Source organism: Phoenix dactylifera, chromosome 8 (genome assembly GCF_051530095.1).
Source record: "Phoenix dactylifera cultivar Ajwa chromosome 8, Ajwa_hap1_PhDact_Kaust_v1.1, whole genome shotgun sequence".
In the NCBI taxonomy this organism is placed as follows: domain Eukaryota; kingdom Viridiplantae; phylum Streptophyta; class Magnoliopsida; order Arecales; family Arecaceae; genus Phoenix; species Phoenix dactylifera.
Window position 1 is genome coordinate 17174750 of NC_143197.1, and position 14123 is coordinate 17188872.

Below are 14123 nucleotides of genomic sequence, written 5' to 3' on the forward strand. Positions count from 1 at the left end.
TCATGGGTAGTGGGAAGATAGGTATAACTATCCCACTTCTCTTATAGCATGGATAGATATAACTACCCCACTCCTATATTATAAGCAGTGGTAAGATAGGTGTAACTACCATTCTTGGATTGTGCTTTACTAAGGTCTCATTATAGATTGATAACTCTCGTTCTCTTGAATCTACACCACATTCATTTGGTTTGTGCCACCTTGGTATTTTAGCCTGCACCTCCTTTAGTGTATCAACCTTTAGATCACAATCGATTGGGATATGCTGTAAATAATGCACCCTATATCCCATCAATCGATGATCAGAAAGGTGATGGATGTATCTGACACCACATCCATCGGCCTAAGTTTTGGACTTGGATTGCATTCAACTTGGCTGATTTGAAGATATGGAGGTTGTGGTAGCAGTGAGATTTAAATTTGACCAATAGGTTGAAACCATGGAGGATTTGGTAGAGGTAAAACCCATCATCGTATTTGCTTCTTAGCGTGTATTCACTGCTAATTGATTAGTAGTTTGTCCCCTAATATATGGTATTGGAGCACATGGATGTTGATGAAGAGAAAACAGAAACTTCCACTGACGTTGTTGCCCCACAACCCTCAATATTATAGGCCATATTGGCTCTTCTTATCTTGTTCAGGTATGCCAAAAAACTCGTTGGCTGATGGAAAAAGAAGGTAATCAAAGGGAAGATGGAGAGTAGCATAGATCCAGATGCCATGATCTTCAAGAACTTTCACTACAATCATACAACCATTCGAAGAAGATAGGTTTGGATAGGAATAGAAGTGTAGTAATAGGTTACGATGGTAGAAATTCTATGTTACAACTACTTCTAAGGTAGAAACTAGTGGTAGGTCAAGGATTCATGATAAGGATTTTAGTCACATCGTATAACTTGAACTAAAAGAAAATGCACCAAAAGAACTAAATAAATACCTCATTTTATTGGGTAATATCCATTTTGAACTCTTGATTTTCTCTTTCTTAAGCCTAATGTTTAACATCCATGTGTAGTTGCACTAGGATTTTAATCTAGACCTAACACATCTTTAAGGAATATAAAATCCTTCTAACTGCTCTTCACTAGACAACACTAAAGCCTCATCATTGCATGATTGCTTTTTGCTAGAGTATTTATCACAATAGGAGCAAACTTTTGTCGTATTTTTTTATCTTCTATTTCTAAGTTTAGATTGCATTTACACCACATCTCCACGACCCAGAAAGCATCAATAGAAAGACGCCACATGGACCAAGTTTGACGAAGTCATAGAGTGAAAATCACATGATCCTTACTAGGCTTGATAGAGTTGGTCATGATAAATTCCAGATAGGGAGGGATAGGCCAAAAAGATGAAGATTTGATGATGAGCAGGCCAAATTATCAAGACAACAATAATCAACCATAATACAAGGATGGGTGAGTCGGTCCCAATGGTGTTAGAGGAAGCAGAAGATCCTGCTGTAGGATGCTTAAAAAAAAGGGCCAACAAAATAGGCCGAAGAAGGTGAACGGTAGGTCAAGGCTGACAAATATGAGTATCAATTTAAAAATTAATTGATCCTGATGATCAAGTAGTAGAAACAAGATAACTGGCATCGATTAATAGAATCGCATAGAGTGGAGGCTAGACATCGACCATAACTATCAGAGTCGGTAGTTAGTTTATTTTAGTATAAATATTGGATTTATACTATGTAGTGTGACCTTTCGATAATTAATATAACAAATCTTTATCTTTTATCTTAATTTAATCTACCTTTTATCCTAGGAGTATGCATAACTTAGTTTTATACCATAGCCACACACTACATATTTACTATAGCCCAATACTATACTCCTATCATAGCCTAGTACTGCTACCCTACCATAGTGCAATGCTACATCCTTCTTCCATAGTCCAATACGTCACCCCCTTATCCACCTTTGAACGGAGTCATGATGGTGATGAAAGTCCTTAAGGTCAAGGTACCTAGATCCATGCTATTCTCTATCCTCCTTTCAATCTACATCATCATCTTTTCAGTTGATTAAACACTGATTACATGCTAGCGTATACCAATCTCGTTACTGTGGAAGACTTGGTGCCTTTCTACATTAAACCTAATTTCCTGAGACCCTGAGTTCCTTGGCACTCACCTAAATAGGATAGAAAAAATGCCAACAAATTAATAATAAGATCTTATAGTTTTACCTTTAAATCCTCTAAATCCTTTTCTTCTGTAATTTCTTGAATTTTTCTTTTGATGTTCTGTTGGAAGCATTTATTAGCATAGTATCGTTTTTGCTTGCATTTGTAACAAGTTAGAGTTTTTCTTGTCTTCTTATTCTTGCTTTTAGTTTTTCCTCCAGATTCTTCTTTAAGACTTCTTAGAGGTTTTGAATGCTTCCTTTTAAGATATTTCTTCTTATATTATTGCTCTATGATTTCTTAAATCTTTTACAATAAGGTTTATAGGGCTAAAATTGGATCGATACGGATTGGATAATAGCATATCCATATCCATAATTATTTTGTTTAATAAATACAAGTGCAGATATGGATATTAGTTGAATGCAAAAATTCATATCCATATTTAATTTAAGCATATATAGATACAAATTGCATAGTGAAAGTATAGATATAGATATGGATATAGGTCAGATAATTAAACTTTATGACTACAAAATTAAAGATATTACTAAGGCCCTGTTTGGAGGAGCTGTTGGCAGTAGAGCTTTTAAAAGTAGACATGTTGGAAGTAGAACTTTCTGAAGTAGAGCTTTTATAAAAAGTTGTTTGCTGTTTGGTAACTACATTTTTAAAGTACTGTGGCACTTTAACATATGTTTGGTGAACAAACTGAAAAAATACTTTTGGTATGACAAAATGACTATAAAAGATATTGCATAGTATTATACCACATAGTATAATAAAATATAATATCCATTAATACATAAATTTATGATATAGTATAATATTACTGTAATATAATATAATATTATATTTATAGCATAATCTAATAATAAAAATATAAAATATTATAATTATTAGCATAAACTAATTTTCCAAAATACAACATAATATTAAATTATTAAACATAACATATTAATATATTATGATATAATATAATATAATATTATATTTATAGTATAATACAATTACCATAAAATTGGTTATATTTATATTATATTATTACTATAAAAGTAGCTAGAGTTTCTTGTTGGGACTCTTACAGATTTTCAGGATTATAAAGGAACATTTTGTGTAATTGTTATATTTTATCATGGGTATTTTGGTCAAAAAACAGCTTTTCGAATGAGCCTAAAAATATTTTTTCGGAAAGCTCCAAAATGGAGCTCTTCCAAAAAGCTGTTCTTAGCTTTCTGAAAAAGCTAAAATAGCTTTACAAAATTTTTACCAAATATTTTTTTTCGTCTAAAAGTGCTTTTGGAGGGTAAGAAAGTGCGTTTTGGCCCTCCAAAAGCTCCCCCAAATGGGGCCTAAGTAAATAGTAAATCAAGTTAATAGTATGTTAATGTGGTTATATATTTCTCTTAAAAAACTATAAGTGATGTAAAATTAAATAGGGTTACAAATAGAATTTGATATTCGGATATGGCTTGAGTAGTTATCCATCCATATCCATATCCATTTTTTTTATGGATATGGATATAGATATAGATATTAGTTGGATGTTTAAATTTCTATCCATATCTATATTGATTTAAAAAAAAATGAATCCAAACTGATATTACCCGATCCATCTCTAAAGGTTTATCTATTTGGAATATAAATTGATAGCAGAAATCTTCTAGTTCTCTTCTTCCAAGCATTTTATCTCTTTAGTTGATCTCTTATTTTCAAGTCGTTGCATAGTTCAGTGCCTACCCTCTATATTTTTTATACTATGCTCTCCATGTTTAATTGGTTATATTTATACTTTCTTGTTGTTATTCCTTTTGTGCCCTAACCTTTTCCATAAAAAGGGGTGGCAAACTGGATATGAATTTTTTCTTCTAAAAATCTTGATTAGGCTTTGAAAGTTGATATAGTTTAGACAAAAATGTATCTTTGTACCATCTAAAATATATCATTATTTTAATCTAAATACAATTAATTATTTTCTAAGTTTCTCATATATCATGATAATCACCAATGAAATGAATATAGTATTTAATACTAAGGCAATAACAACATCATAATGACGCTCAGGTAGACAATTACCTTTAGGGTCTCTTGTGATAGAATTTAAATTCTTCTTTCTTTACTACTCATTGAGATAGCTGTCTTGCCATTCTCTCATTTGCCTAGAGACACTGGCTATAATCATCCTGGCAGTAGTTTTTTCAGAGTTTAAATGGAAACTTTACAGGCATTGGAGTATGAAATCATCTGATAACATGTAGTGAATATCCGATGCTCTATTAATCTATCCAAGTTTCACTTAACTAGGTACCACCCATCAAATTGTATTACGACTGCAATATCGGAGGTTTTTTCAAATTGTAGATCAACGTGAGTAGGTCTCGGGTAATAGTTTCATATCCTAGAGGCTAGGACTATCTGTTTATAGGCAAAAATTTTATTTACCTCTTCTTCTGATTCTATTGAGTGTCGCTATCCTCTTCTATTGTAAAGTCTTCCCTGGATATATAATTAACATATTCCTTAATCTTTAAGGATGATAGCCTAATGATCAGCTCATTTACTAGATAGTTTGAAAGAGATCTTCCTAACCTAACTTTTGGATTTATCTCATGGGTTATGAATATAATGGAAAAGCTTCTTGATGAAGTGATTTTATTTCTATTTGGTGCTAGCTTTATCTATTTGATCCAAGGCATTTTCTTACTATCAATATTCTTAGGGTTTATCTTATCTATTTTTTTATTTTTCTCTAAATGTATAGTTTCTATTCTCTCTGTTTGTTTTCCTATAGAGTGAGGAGCTATATCAGTAAAATTTTGTTGTTCTACAATTGCTCGAAATTTTCAACCTCAACATTTTCATTGAGGTTTTTATAGAATAATTTTAAAGAATTGGCTCTTACTTCCCTCTCTACTGGTATAGTTTCAAAGGTGGATGTATTGACTCTAGTTTTCTATGCCTTGGATGGCCTTCCAGGTGATGAAAGCCTCTTTATCACCATAACTTACTTTTCCATAGAGAGGTGCCAAAGCATAAATTTAGGGTTATTTAAATTATAATGTTTATACCAATCGAAGAAGAATATATTTCATTCTTCTTATGTCATTTGACTACCACATTTTTCTAATTTACTTCCTTCTTTTCTCATCATAATTTTTGAAAAACCATTTCTTCTTATCCTTTTTTCCTTCAGTGTTTAAAGTCTTTTCTTAAAAGTTTTTTTGTCAATTTGGATTTCCTCTTCTAATCTATTCAATTTATTTCAAACTTTGTGATGGATGGTTCATAACTATCCATATAAGTAGCATAGGCAATATCCGTTGGCTCAAGTAGATCCTTTTTTGGTAGGTGCTGACAGGGCAGATGTGGAGTGATTGAGTAAACCCCTATTTGATTTTGATGAGCTCAAAGCATTTGAGTATATTTTATGTTGTACTAATGAATTCAATCTAGTGTTTCAGGCAAATATGTATGAATTTCTAGTTAAGTGCTTTAAGCCTTGGTTCAAAGTAATTTGGATAAGTATTAGACTCAATTTGAACCAAAGTCTGCATCCCGAGTCGACTCCGGAAGATTACGAGTCGACTCCGGATGGTTTAAAGGTTCTGGCACAAGCTCGAGTCGACTCTGATACTCTACGAGTCGACTCCAACTGAGAACAGACAGAAAGAAGAGTTTTAGACACTGTCAGTGAGTCGACTCCAAAATGTTTCGAGTTGACTCCAATGCTTGCCTAGTCGACTCCCGACGGATCCAAGTCGACTCCAAAGGGTAACAGACAGAAAGACAGAATGATGGATTTTAGACCCTGTTACCGAGTCGACTTCAGAAGGTTACGAGTCGACTCCGACGTTTGGCGAGTCGACTCCGACGTTTGGCGAGTCGACTCCTAGTTATGTCCGAGTCGACTCCTAGAGAAAAGCAGTTGATCGGTTCTTTCAATTTTGAAAATAAACCACGCAATAGCACGTATCCTGTAGGATAGTGATTACGGATGTCGGTCCACAGGGATTGGAGACAAGTTATTTTTCTTTTAAAAGTAAATTAAGGAGAAGAGTTTGCTAACTTAATTATACTGAATTAATCTATGAGTACGAATTGAAATTTATCAAAGTAAATAGATCTAGGATTTGGAATCCACCGCGTAGCATTGCATTAGGGACTGTGTTCTTAATTTTTATCTTTTGGAGAGGCATGCAAATTGGCTACAAGCCTTTTAAAATAAAAACATAAAGAGTTTTAAGAAAATCCATCTTCGGTATAGCAAGAAGTGTCTACCTAACTATGCTAACCTAGGGTGCAGTACACCTCATCTTCCTAGGCATGGATCATCTTAGACTACTTTAGCAAACATGAATAATAAATAGCATGCTTAAAGTTTAAACATCATAAAAGGATTTTTCATTGATAATAAGAATTTAAACAAGCTCCAAAATAATAAAGAAAATAAGAACTACAATGCCCTGTAACATTGCTAGGGCTTCATCCAGCCCTAGACTAGACGTTTAGCCGAGCATGGCTTCCGGACGACCTCCCATCTTCAAATGAAAGCCTTCACTTCCCATTATTCCCAATATATCACAAACTATTCTCTCCCCCCCCCTCCTTTCTCTCTTTTTTTATTTCTTTCTCTTCCGAACAGAGGCTCCTCCTCTGTTCTTCAAACCGTGGCCTTCCCTCTGGCTCTTCCCAACCGTCCTCCTTTCTTATAGACCGCTGAAGACCAGCGATGGATCCCGAGAGAGGAGGAGGGCGTGATGCTGGGGGGGCAGATCGCGGACGAAGATGATGAAGGGCGTCAATGGCTGGATCTCGGGCTTGATTGCAGATGCTAGTGAATGCGGAAGGGAGAAGAGCAGCGGAGGCGGGGTCATCCGGGATTTGGGGATCTTGAATCCGGAGGAGACGCGGACGGTGATGATGAAGAACGGGATGCTGGGTCGCAGGAAGGAGGGACGCGAGCTGGAAGGAGCGGATCACGGCTTGGAGCTGGGAATCCGGACTCTTGGAAGCGAAAGACGCTCGGCTGGCTGGAAGGAGCTGATCGGGTCGCGGGATCTCGGCTGCTGGGAGGTGGAATGGGCTGCGTCACGGGCGGAAGAAGGGTCGGAGATGAAGACGATGCCGCGTAGGTGGATCTGGCATGCGGCTGATACGAGGTCCCGTTGTTTTGAAGCGAGGATGGAGGATCGGGTTGCTTTGGTGGGGGAGGATACGAATCATCGGCATCAAAGAGTCTCCCTGTTTCAGCGCTGTGATTGGAGCCGGCTGGGGCGGGCTGATGGCAGAGGAGCTGGACGCGGTGGGCACTCGTGGGATGCGGCTGGGAAGGAGCTGGTCGCTTGTGCACCGCGTGGATCACGGAGGGTTGGATGCTTCCCCTGCTTCGATGCTGGGATGGAAGGCTGATGCGGAAACCAACTCATCAAGCTGCGAGACGGCTGAGCTTGCACACTTTGCATTGGGCTGATCTCCCCTATTTTGGCTTGGTCTATTGGGTTGAGCTCCATCATGTGATTGACTTGAGCTCGAGCTGAAGAATGGCACGGATCCTGGAACGATTGGATTCTTCATCGCGGACGGTTGGGAGGAATCGTGATGCGGAAACGGAAATTTCTAAACCGTTGGATCACTTGGAGAGCCACGGATGGTGGACAGTGTTTGGGTGCATGCATGGCAGTTGGGCATTGAGCTCAAACCCAACGTTATTGAGTCTCTAGGATTACTTGCACTTAGCTTAAGGAGGGAATTATTTATTTCTTAACATGTATTAAATTTATTTCAATGATTATTCAATTTTATAGTAAAATAAGTATTTATCCATTTAAGAACATTGGTAAGTGCTATGGAAAGATAACTAAATTATAAATTATTCAACACTTATCACACCCCCAAACCTATGTTTTGCTAGTCCTCGAGCAAAATAGAAAAGAAATTAACTCACTTTCGCAGGAATTGCGATTGCATTTACCATATGCAATAAGGCTTTAAACCCCTAGGTGGCCCTAGTGGACGAGTTTTGTCTCGTGAGGATTTCCAGTGATGATATCCACAAACTTCAATATTAAAATAAATCATTTATTGTTATGATTATTAATTTTTTTTTATTTTTTTTTATTTTTTTTTTCAAGATCTATGAAGTGAAAATCAAATTCCAAATGCATACTAGCTAAGAATTTCAAAAACTCTCTCTCTTTTTTTTATTAAAATCTAATTTAAGATACATAAATGATGAAAATTTCAAAACACACATGGTTTTATTTACTAAGTCAGCCCAAATCCTAGGTCAAAATGCAATTCAAGTTGAGGTCATTAAGTTTCCGTTAGGGAGTTGTAAGACTCATTTATACTGGAGTGCTCGATGAAATATGGACCGTACACAAGCTAAGAGTTCGGATCTCCAAAATATTGTTAATACTAGTAATTTTCCAAGGATTGGTCGAAAGGACCTGCTCACTGATTCAAAATCATCTTATATGCAGAATTTCGAGAGTTGTGGATGTTTACTTTAGTACCTCACGGGCTTTATCTGTAATATTCCAGTTTACTCGAATTTTTACAACGACGGCTTTCACACTATTGTCTTTTTCAAGGTCAATACAGAGTTTTTTTTTTTTTATAAACATCATAAAAGATATATAAATTGTGCACTTTTACTCTTGTAGTGATTTCTCCATGTAACGAGCAGTTAGTCGACAACTCTCACACCAGTTGGCATAAGGTGTCGGGCATCAAGACTCCCCTACGGACTTATGCTCGGAGTCCTCATCACAAGCCCATTTGATCTTTGACAATAGGTAGCCCTTTTCGATGTTCCTGGCTAAATCCATTTTTATTGATGATTTTTTTTTTTTTGGATTAGATAAGTATGATTCATCAGGGTCCAAGGTTGCTACCATACTCTCAACATAATGTCGAGCCTAGACCTTAGAAGAGTCGGCCAGTGTGTAGTGAAATTCCAAAGTATTAATTAGCTTACAACTCCCTAAGAGAGACTTAATAAAAAGAACTTAAATTTGTATTACTTCCGACTAGTCATTGGGCTTTTTAGATTTTATATATCCTGTGTGTTTATCATTCTCGCATTCATGTATAGAAATTAGGTATTTTTTTTTAATTAATTATAAAAATGAACACAATTTTTTAAAAGATATTTTTATTTTTTTATTTTTTATTTCTTTTGATAAACCAGACATTATGAAGTGAAAACGAATGCAAGAGATGCAAACAAAATAAAAAATGAAAAAAAATACTTAAAAATACCCCCAAACCTAAACCTAACATTGTCCTAACATTGTGCACTTTTACTCTTGTAGTGATTTCTCCATGTAACGAGCAGTTAGTCGACAACTCTCACACCAGTTGGCATAAGGTGTCGGGCATCAAGACTCCCCTACGGACTTATGCTCGGAGTCCTCATCACAAGCCCATTTGATCTTTGACAATAGGTAGCCCTTTTCGATGTTCCTGGCTAAATCCATTTTTATTGATGATTTTTTTTTTTTTTGGATTAGATAAGTATGATTTATCAGGGTCCAAGGTTGCTACCATACTCTCAACATAATGTCGAGCCTAGACCTTAGAAGAGTCGGCCAGTGTGTAGTGAAATTCCAAAGTATTAATTAGCTTACAACTCCCTAAGAGAGACTTAATAAAAAGAACGTAAATTTGTATTACTTCCGACTAGTCATTGGGCTTTTTAGATTTTATATATCCTGTGTGTTTATCATTCTCGCATTCATGTATAAAAATTAGGTAAATTTTTTTTTAATTAATTATAAAAATGAACACAATTTTTTAAAAGATATTTTTATTTTTTTATTTTTTATTTCTTTTGATAAACCAGACATTATGAAGTGAAAACGAATGCAAGAGATGCAAACAAAATAAAAAATGAAAAAAAATACTTAAAAATACCCCCAAACCTAAACCTAACATTGTCCTAACATTGTGCACTTTTACTCTTGTAGTGATTTCTCCATGTAACGAGCAGTTAGTCGACAACTCTCACACCAGTTGGCATAAGGTGTCGGGCATCAAGACTCCCCTACGGACTTATGCTCGGAGTCCTCATCACAAGCCCATTTGATCTTTGACAATAGGTAGCCCTTTTCGATGTTCCTGGCTAAATCCATTTTTATTGATGATTTTTTTTTTTTTGGATTAGATAAGTATGATTCATCAGGGTCCAAGGTTGCTACCATACTCTCAACATAATGTCGAGCCTAGACCTTAGAAGAGTCGGCCAGTGTGTAGTGAAATTTCAAAGTATTAATTAGCTTACAACTTCCTAAGAGAGACTTAATAAAAAGAACTTAAATTTGTATTACTTCCGACTAGTCATTGGGCTTTTTAGATTTTATATATCCTGTGTGTTTATCATGCTCGCATTCATGTATAGAAATTAGGTAATTTTTTTTTTAATTAATTATAAAAATGAACACAATTTTTTAAAAGATATTTTTATTTTTTTATTTTTTATTTCTTTTGATAAACCAGACATTATGAAGTGAAAACGAATGCAAGAGATGCAAACAAAATAAAAAATGAAAAAAAATACTTAAAAATACCCCCAAACCTAAACCTAACATTGTCCTCAATATTAAAAAAAATCTAAGAGAATTGGGTTACCTCCCAACAAGCGCTAAGTTTATTGTCTTCAGCCAGACACAGTGCATCCTTAATTATTTTGATAAACAGGGTTCGTCAAATTAAGGAATTCGATCAATTGCCCATCGGTAACAGAGTCCACATAAGGTTTTAACCTTTGGCCATTGACTTTTAAAACATGTTCACCATTGAGGTGTTGGATCTCTACTACACCATAAGAAAAAACCTTTTTCACTACGAATGGTCCATCCCACCTAGAGCGAAGTTTACCCGGAAAGAGTCGCAACTTTGAATTGAATAGCCAAACCTTTTGACCAGGTTCGAAGGACTTACGGTTAATATTTTTATCATGAAAAGTCTTAGTTCTTGCTTTACAAATTTTAGCATTTTCATAAGCCTCATTGCGCAATTCTTCAAGTTCACTTAGTTGGAGTTTTTGGTGAGGACCAGCTACTGCCATGTCTAAGTTAAACTTTTTGATAGCCCAGAAAGCTCTATGTTCAAGTTCTACCGGTAAGTGACAAGCTTTTCCAAAAACTAATCGGTAGGGAGACATGCCAATAGGAGTTTTGTAGGCAGTACGATAGGCCCAGAGTGCATCATTTATCCTTTGAGACCAATCTTTCCTATCGGGACGTACCGTTTTTTCTAAGATGTGTTTTAACTCTCTATTGGATACCTCGACTTGTCCACTCGTTTGGGGATGGTATGGGGTAGCAACTTTGTGGGTGATGTTATATTTGCGAGCCAAAGCCTCGAAAGACCGGTTGCAAAAATGAGATCCCCCATCACTGATGATGGCTCGGGGTGTGCCAAAACGACAAAAGATGTTTTCATGTAAAAATTTAATCACAACCTTGTGGTAATTAGTTTTAGTGGCGACAGCTTCTACCCATTTTGAAACATAATCAACCCCTACAAGAATATATTCGAAACCAAAGGATGGTGGGAAAGGGCCCATAAAGTCAATACCCCATACATCAAAGATTTCTACAATTAAAATAGGATTGAGAGGCATCATATCTCTACGGGAGATGGTACCCATCCGTTGGCACCGTTCACAAGTTTGGGAAAAGTTATGGGCATCTTTGAAAAGTGTGGGCCAATAAAATCCACTCTGTAAAACTTTTGCTGCAGTTTTTCTACTCTCAAAATGTCCCTCACAAGCTTGTGAATGGCAGAATGAAAGAATACTTTGAAATTCGCATTCGGGGACACATCGACGTATTACTTGATCGGGACAATACTTGAATAGATCGGGATCATCCCAATAATAGAACTTTACTTGTGAAAAGAATCGGTTCTTGTCTTGAGTTGACCAATCATCAGGAATTCGTCCTATGGCAAGGTAATTTACTATGTTTGCAAACCATGGCGTTTTCATTCCTTGTACCCCAAATGATTGTTCATCTGGGAAAGCATCATGTAAGGGTGAGGTATTCTTAGAGGGCTCAAGAAGAATCCTAGATAAGTGGTCTGCTACGACATTTGCAGTTCCTTTCTTGTCACGAATTTCTAGATCAAATTCTTGTAGTAAAAGAATCCATCGAATCAGACGGGGTTTGGTGTCCTTCTTTGCAAGAAGGTGTCGAAGGACAGCATGATCAGTGAATACGGTAACCTTGGATCCTAATAGGTAAGATCGAAACTTGTCTAGCGCGAATACTACAGCTAGCAATTCTTTCTCAGTGGTGGTGTAGTTCAATTGTGCATCTGAGAGTGCTTTACTAGCGTAGTAGATGACATGAGGTACTTTATCTAGCCGTTGTCCTAAAACTGCCCCAATTGCATAGTCGGATGCGTCACACATTAATTCAAATGGAAGGGTCCAATTAGGGGGCCGTATGATAGGTGCAGTGGTCAATTTCGAGCGAAGATTTTCAAATGCCTCCTCGCATACTTTATCAAAGACAAAGGGAGTGTCCTTGGCAAGAAGATTGCACAAGGGTTTGGAAATCTTGCTGAAATCCTGAATGAAGCGACGGTAGAAACCAGCATGGCCAAAGAATGATCGGATTTGTTTCACAGTTTTGGGTGGAGGGAGATTGGAAATAAGATCGACTTTTGCTTTATCTACTTCAATGCCCCTCTTGGACACGACGTGTCCTAAAACTATGCCTTCTTGAACCATGAAATGGCTCTTTTTCCAACTTAATACTAGGTTGGTCTTCTTACATCTTTTCAAAACTAAGGTCAAATTGTCCAGACAATCGTCAAAAGATAGGCCAAAAATTGAGAAATCATCAATGAACACTTCTAGAAAGTTTTCCACCATATCTGAAAAAATGGCCATCACGCATCGTTGAAAAGTTGCGGGTGCATTGCATAGTCCAAAAGGCATCCTCCTATATGCAAATGTCCCAAATGGGCAAGTAAAGGTGGTTTTCTCTTGATCGTCCGGGTAAACAGGTACTTGATTATATCCAGAATAACCATCTAAGAAGCAGTAGAAACCTTGACCAGCCAACCGTTCCAAAATTTGATCCATGAAAGATAGAGGGAAATGGTCCTTCCTAGTCATTGAATTAAGTTTTCTGTAGTCAATGCACACGCGCCAACCCGTGGTTGTGCGTATTTGTATCAATTCTCCTTCCGTATTTTCAACCACAGTGATACCTGATTTCTTGGGTACCACTTGTGTCGGACTCACCCACTTACTATCAGAAATTGGATAAATAATTCCGGCATCTAATAACTTCACCACTTCTTTCTTGACTACCTCCTTCATGTTAGGATTGAGTCTTCTTTGCATTTCTCGAGTGGGCTTTGCATCATCTTCGAGGTGGATTCGATGCATGCATATGGAGGGGTCAACCCCTTTCAAATCGGCTACAGACCATCCTATGGCATGTTTATTCTCTTCTAGTACCCTTAAAAGTTTACCCTCCTGTTCAGTAGATAAGTTGGCCGCGATGATTACAGGGAGGGTATCTTCTGGTCCTAGAAAGGCATACTTAAGAGTTGTCGGAAGTGGCTTTAACTCAAGTTTAGGTGGAGAATCAATGGAAGGACAAAGTGGTGCGCTAGCAATGGGGGGAAGAGGTTCAGGTCGGATCTTCCAAGGAAGGGAACTCATGGGAGATTGATTGTCGAGTAAGATGTTGACTTCTTCTATGGCCTTGTCTATGTCAAAGTTGTCAATGTCAAAATGGGCCAAGCATGCCTCTAGGGGGTCATCTGCTAAGATATAGGGAAGGGCTTCCTCTACAAGATCATCCATTTCATCAATTAGGCAACACCCGTCTTCCCTCACATGTTGGTCAGCGGCATGAAACACATTCAACTTAATTTTCATGTTCCCAAATGATATATCCATTGCTCCAGTTCTACAGTTGATACATGCATTGGCTGTAGCTAAAAAGGGACGACCAAGA